The 7,389-nt window shown below is 34.0% G+C and overlaps 1 long non-coding RNA gene across 1 annotated transcript in view; it reads left to right on the top strand.

Annotated features, from left to right (window-relative positions):
• LOC147829830 (uncharacterized) overlaps positions 1-5,480 on the top strand; it is a 52,488-nt gene extending 47,008 nt beyond the window's left edge. The window contains exon 4 of the long non-coding RNA XR_015445936.1: positions 688-5,480. This is a non-coding gene — a long non-coding RNA (uncharacterized LOC147829830). The remainder of the gene's footprint in view (positions 1-687) is intronic.
• The last annotated feature ends 1,909 nt before the right edge of the window (positions 5,481-7,389 follow it).

Consider the following 7,389-nt stretch of genomic DNA (forward strand, 5'->3'; position numbering starts at 1 on the left):
CTTCTCTTAAGACTTGGTGCCATGTTCTGAGTTCCCAATAGCTCCAGTATTGCTGGTATTCTACCCTAGTTTTAGGCTGGGTTTTTTTTTTAATCCCCTGTTAAAAAGTAAAGGAAAAAAAAAATGACAGGAGACACAAGGGAACCTCAGTGTCATGCACACCAAGTTGAAACTGGAAATTAATTTTTACATATAAATATTTTTCTGTGTCATGATTAGTTTCTTTTAGATTACGAATTTTCAATTACAGACATATAATTGGTTAAAATGACTTTCTGGGGCTGGCTGGGTATTTGATGCAACAGCATTGTATATTTTCTTGCTAATTCAAAAAAGATACAGAAAGTGTTAATGATATCTTTGTCACACATGAGATCTGCCTGTTTGCCCTTATTCTCCCTTCAGGACCTATCAAACTGGTAGTGATTCTTAAATATGTTTTGATTGAATGCTTTTTGGTTCATGGAATGTTTATAAAACACTGTCAGTCTTCCTTGGGCTGTGCCTAAATGTTTGTTGAGGATGATTTGTATAATCAGAAAATAGGACTGAATCCATTAAAAAAAACAACTTCTAAAGGTCATGATCATGGTCAACCAGATTGAATAGAGACATATTGATATAACTGATTTACGAATTCATACAAATGTATGTACAAGAAAGTAATACTACTTTTCTCCTTAACAGAAACAGCTGGTGTCAATGATGCGGATGGCTGCAGTTTTATTTGGGTGACAGCAGTTGGTATAACAACTCTTCTACTGCTTACATTTAAAATACCCCATATAGGCAGGCACATGCTCCTGAGGTATGGCAAGTCTGGAGTCCCCAGTGTGGGACTTAAACTCCACAAGAGCCAAGAACAGTCTGAGAGCTACTCTTCTGGAATTGAATAAACAAACAAACAAATCTGTTTTTTCTGGATTGTCAGTTCTTCCCTGAATTTATCCCTTTCTCAGTAGACTTTGTAAGATTTTAATAAAGAAGATCAATATTGTCCTTATTTTCACTGAAAAAAATAAGAAAAATAAACGAAAAAAACTCTAAAGCAAAGATTGACTGCCTTAATGAATAATGTTTGCAAGATGTTGGATTTTTTGACTTAGTTATAATTGAAAAAAAGTTTTTTCTTATTTATCTTGAAGAATTTCACTTTCAAAGGATTAAGCAATTCTCTGACTGAAAATAAGAGTTTAAGGTATTAATCGCCCGGCACTTTCTGGCTGTCATGAGGTGAGCAGCTTTGATTTACGGCATGCTCTGCATCATGATGACCTGCTTCATTACAAGCCCAGAAATAATGGAGCCAAGTGACCACAGACGGAATCCTCTAAAACAGTGAACCAAAAGAAATCTTTCAATATTTCTCCTTTAAGTTATTTTTCTCTGGTATTTTTCAAAGCAATGGAAAGCTACAACAATACCATACTTTGCCTTCTGGACCTTTTATGACCCTCTCCAAGCAGGAAAAAAAAATTCATGCAATACAGTTTTTGGCTATTTGCAATTTGCTAGATACTTTGCATACATTGTGTAACTTAATTTCTACAATTTTTTCATTTCTACAATTATCTCTACACTGATTTTAAGCTCTTTTCACATTAAGGAAACTGAGGACCAAGGAAGTTATATAACTTCCTCACAGTCACAGAGCACATGTGGCACAGTGAGAATTTGAACCCAGTGTCCCTGGCTCCCAAGCTGGTGCTTTCAATCATACTCTTCAATATTGAACTATAATGTCACATATTGTCTCCAAAATGTCACCTTCTCTCATTTCAGCCTGACTCTTCTTGGCCTTTACTACATAAGAAATAGAAATGAAATGTCTTCACCCTCCTTTGCTTACTTTGTCCGTGCTGTTGGGGTTCATATTCTACATACATAACAGTTGCTGGTTTGTATCTTACTATTTTGAAAGAGAAAAAGAATGCAACAGCCAAAAATAAGTCTTAGAAATATCACTTGATAGTCTAGTGGGTTTTTTATTTTTCATTTATATCTCCAGTTGATACATACAACCATTCATTCATCACTCATTTAGAGCAGATTATTTGGATATTTCTTAAACACAGATGGATATTCCCTTAGTAACTCTCTTCTTATTTAAAAAATAATTTATCCAAATAAATGTTTTATGAAAAAATGAGTAAATAATCCACATCTTCCTTCATTTCAAAATGTGAGAAATAGGTAGATCCTAAAAGCTACTCCATTCTCTCAGTTTTCATGATGGGATGACTGAGAACAACATGGGATTATGAACTGGATTATAAGGGAGTAAGATTGAAATTGAGCCTAGCCAGAAGTTTATAAATCCAGTTGCTAATTTGTCTAGACATAAGAAAAAGGCCAAGGCCATGAAACTTCCAACTCAAAGATAGAAGGCGTCTCTTCAGTGGTATTATTTACAAATAGTAATATTTTCATTTGTGATGAAATGAGGAATTTCTCCATTGGATGGTAGAAGAGTAAAGTTTGGTAAACTGAAAATTATCTATTATGCTCTTTGCCTTATTTTAATATGAGATCATAAAATTTTTCTTCTCTCTTATGACTGGCACCTTAAAGTATACCAAGCTCATTCTCTGACTAGAAAAAATATCATAGAGTTTAAAAATGAAAGTAATGTCGATTTCCAACAATGTAATATAAATGAAACTTGAATACTTCACTTCTTCTCTTCCTTTGAAGTGCCTGTTCCACTCAGCTGAAAATAACTAGATGATGGTAAAAGAAGTAAGGTGGTTGTAATATCATAATTTTTGTTAGTCAAATTATTAATATTTCATGCCAACTTCAAGTCACAACAGTATCCGAAATCTTTAAAATTACAATAACACCTATGTGGTCCACTTTTCACATTTAGGCTCCAGAATTTATTTTTAACATCACTGGTGAAATATTTTCTTTTGGTGAAGATTTATGTAAAAGAATTCATATTTCAATTTTCAGCAATTATAAGGGTTATGATGGACTATTAATTGTTAATAAATGTAGGCTGTCCTAGAAAAAATTACTTATTTTTCTCAATTATTTCTGAAACACCTTAGCTAATTGAAAAATGTCTTGGATGGTTATTGAAGAAACTGCTCAGGTCTTCTGCTTCTCCTGTTTTTCAAAAGAAATTTAATTTTTCCAAGTCTCCATCCTTCATTTATGAAATGAGAATAATGATGACTTTGTCACAGAGGTGTGAAATATGACAATGCCTACTCACATCTGAATAATTTTATCGTAGATATTGGGCTATTTGCTCATGCAGGGCACCCCAGCAAAGACACCACAGCACGGGGTTTGGTATATGAAGATGCAAAGTCTGATGTTGTTGGCATGGGTTGAGTAGACCCATCTCTCAGAGCAGTACTTACATTAACTAAAACTCATGTATTTTGTGAATGAGGAATGATGGTGAGTTGATGGAAAGTGAGAAAAATTATGATCAGAGCAGAAACATTGACTGTTAATTTTCTCCTTGATTTTCAATCTTTATAGAGTTAACTCTTAATAAGAAAATTGCTGAAGGAATTTGAGATCAAAATAAGGTGAATCAAATGACATGAAACCTTAATGGAATAACCTGACATATTTATTTCAAAATAGAGATGATTTTATCATTCAGACAGGAATATTTGCAGGTACCTTGTCACAGTACCATGTGGTTATGTCCACATCAAGGTTGGCTTTGGCAGTAGGGCTGTGGCATGACTAAGGCTTTCAGTTATGCTGCTAAGGAAAGGTGATCCAGTGAAGTCTGCCCATATACTTTGTGAATCTTCTATTTTCATACTCAATTCTTACTTTTTTGCAGTTGACACTGTATGTTTTTAGCTTTAATAATTCAATAATTCAAGGCATAATCACATTTCCAAATCCAGAGATAATTTCTTCTCTTTTGACATGAGTTGGCATACTTTTACTATAAATTAATTTCAAAAATGTAGTCTTTAGAAATTATTTGACTCTCCCTCACCAAATTCTTGGTTCCATTTATGATAATACCTATCCTATATGTGAAAGGTAATTTATATAATGCATCTACTATAGCTTCTAGCACCTTTCAGATATTCGGTAATGTTTGTCTCTTGAACATAAATATCTTCTCTGAAATACTTTATCATTTTATTGCATGTTTCTGTTGGTTATGGGATCTACAGCATACTAGATTTTCTGGATCATTTCATCCCAATTTCAAACAATTGTTCTCATTTTCCAATACTCATTTCTATTTTCCTCTAAGCCAACAAACTCTTAAAAATTCAATTTTTCAGCATCTAAATTATATCTCTCAGATGCTTTTACACCTTTGACATAAAAAGCATTTTTCAGACTCTGTTACCTGATTTTCCTTAGAGAAAATATCCATAAGGCCTTTGAAGTATGTGCAAAACAACACTTTATTATAAAATTGGGAATGCTATTTGTTATAATGTCACTGTGTGACTTACATTAAAGTGAGATATAGGTAACTAAAACTGGCAGGTGGTACTTACTACTTTTGTACTTTGTACTACAGTTTGCTGTTGAGGTCAATATTTTGTTTTTTGTAAGTGCTTCTTGGTTCTGTAAGGAATGGGACAGTGTCCTATTCATCTTTGTATTTGCTAGGCACTTAGTAAATATGCATTGAAAAAGGAGAAACCATTTAAAAAATAGCTGTGTTCTAAAAGTTAGGAGAATGAAGTTGATTTTAGAAGGCTTTCTTTTTTCTTCACAGTTTTTTAAAAAGTTATATTAATCAATGTATTAGTACCAAGAGTACCCTACTAATACAGAACACTGGCACCCTTTTAGCACCAAGTTCATGGTCACAGTTGTGATAAAGATATGTTTGTGGATTTTTAAAGCAAGGTAACTAGAATCACTAAAACATGTGTCTTTGACCCATTTCCTTAGTTGATCAAGTTAATTTTGGAAATTTCTCTGACACCGGGTTAAAGTGCTTGGATGAAAGTTCTCCTTATATCACTTTAAACTCACTTAACTAGGGTTATACAGTATATGGGATTCAGAATAGATAGGAGATTTTTCTAGGCTCTTCTGAATGCTAATCAGATATGTTTTGAAGACAGCCTGCATAGAATAGAAGACAAACATTTTGTCATAAACACTGATGGGTTCTTCACTTTTTCTTTCATCTTTTATGTTCATATTATCATTGAATTTCTGAATTACCAATAAACTCTCCCTAATGAATGAACCTCTCTAGATAGTTTTCATCATATTCTGCATGAACATTTTTAACATGGAGAACATACTCCCCAAAAAAGAAGTTTTATGGAGACCAGATTTCTTTCTATTATCTCCACACCTTAGTTTCCTCTCTGAAGTCATGCAAGTATAATATACATTTTCCTATTTCTTTCTTTAAATGTCTGAAAATATTATGTAACTTGTTATACTAAGAATGGCAGTGAAGAAAGTGATAACCCTTTTCTTCATCTCTGAAATTTCATAAAATAGCATCATCCTGTTTGGCTTTTTCATGTACAGTGATATAAAATGACATTTTCTTATGTTTTCACATTTTGACATTCTATCTCTTAATTAGTGTTCTGTTGCAGTTGTGTGAATATAAGTGTACTCTCTTGATATTTTATTAAATCTTAATGAAGAGTATCTTCCTAAGATGTTTTAAAACATGATAATATTCTTTATTTTCCCATTTTTCAATTTTATTAAAATTATAAAATTTTAAAGTGGAGCATTACTGAACATATGATATATCCATATATCTACTAATGAGAAGACTGTGACGATTTTAAAAGCAGTGTGCAAATTCTTTAATAACACATACATCAGAGGTGGGCTCTAACTTTTTTGCTTTTGAATGAAAATAGAATACAGAGTTTCTCCAAGAATTCTGAGATGAGGTCATAAAAAAAGCAGTGCTCCTTCAGCCTGACTCTCTCTTGAGATTCATGCTCTTGGAACTACAATATCATATTTAAAGAGGTATGGTCATGTTGATAGGTGTCACACAGGTGTTCTGAAATCAAACTTCTAACGGAGATTCCAGGCACCAACCAGCATTAACCACAAGACATGTAAGGAAGCTTTTGAAATGGCTTCTGTCCCAGGCAGTACCTGACTGCCACCTTATAAATAGGTCCTCAAAATGCTTTGGCTTTGTGTGTGTGTGTGTGTGTGTGTGTGTGTGTGTGTGTGATCTCACACAAATTTTAGGATTTTTTTCCCTACTTCAATGAAGAACATCTTAGTATTATGACAGGCAATTGTGTTGGATCTGTAGGTTGCTTTGGATAGTATAGGCATCTTATAATCCATAAACATGGAATGTATTTCCATTTTTTTCTGGGTGTGTCTTCTTGAATTTCTTAATGTCTTATAGTTTTCATTGTAGAGATCTTTCTCCCCATTAGTTAAATTTATACTTGGACATTTTACTATTATTGCATTATTTCTAGGCAGGTGTTATAAATGAGATTGCAGTCTTGATTTCAACTTCAGATAATTCACTATACATATATATATATATATGTATATCAACACAACTGATTTTTATATGTTGAGATTTATTGTGAAATTTTGCTGAATTCATGGATAACTTAAGTATATTTTGATTTACTTTGATTTTTTTTATGTTAGATCATGTCATTTGAAAGCAGTGATAATTTGATTTCTTCTTTTCCAATTTAGATGACACTTTTTTTCTCTTGTCTGATTAGGATGTTCAACACTATGTTGAGTAAATGTAGTGAAAGTGGGCATTCTTGTCACATGCCAGAGCAATCTTGAGCAAAGAGAATAAAGCAAGAGGCATTGTACTGTCTGATCTTAAATATACTACAAAGCTTAGTTATCAAAACAGCATGGTATCAGCATAAAAGCACAGGATAGAGAGGCTAGTCAATGAACATTTTTATAGCCAAATGAATTTTGATGAAATTGATGAACATACACATTGGAGAAAGCATAATATTTTCATAATTCGTGCTTGGAAAATTGAGTATATACAGTTAGAAGAATGACATTTAATGAAATTTAATTCTCCAGCCAGAGGCCTGCCAATCCATCGGTAAGTGTGCACAGATCCCAGGGAGCAGCTGTGTGGCCCAGACCAGTGCAGCTGCAGGAGGATCCCAGCCAGGGCTCCCCCCGCCAACCCAAGAAGCTCAGGCACACCCACTCAAGCCAAAGGCACACCCAGAAAAGAGATGCACAGGTACACAAGCTTCAGCCAGAGGCCCACCATATCATCAGCCATAGCCAAGGACCTGCCTGGAAAAGAGCTACTCAGGTGCACAAGCAACAGCCAGAGGCTCACACTGATACCATTGATAAGTGTGTGGAGAACCTAGCCAGAAGCTTATGTAGAAAACAAGAACTGAGGTACACAGCCTCCAGCCAAAGGCCCTCGCAGACAAC

The sequence above is a fragment of the Heterocephalus glaber genome, unplaced genomic scaffold, assembly GCF_053883595.1.
Source record: "Heterocephalus glaber isolate CG9 unplaced genomic scaffold, H.glaber_assembly_v1.0 deba00000347, whole genome shotgun sequence".
In the NCBI taxonomy this organism is placed as follows: Eukaryota; Metazoa; Chordata; class Mammalia; order Rodentia; family Bathyergidae; genus Heterocephalus; species Heterocephalus glaber.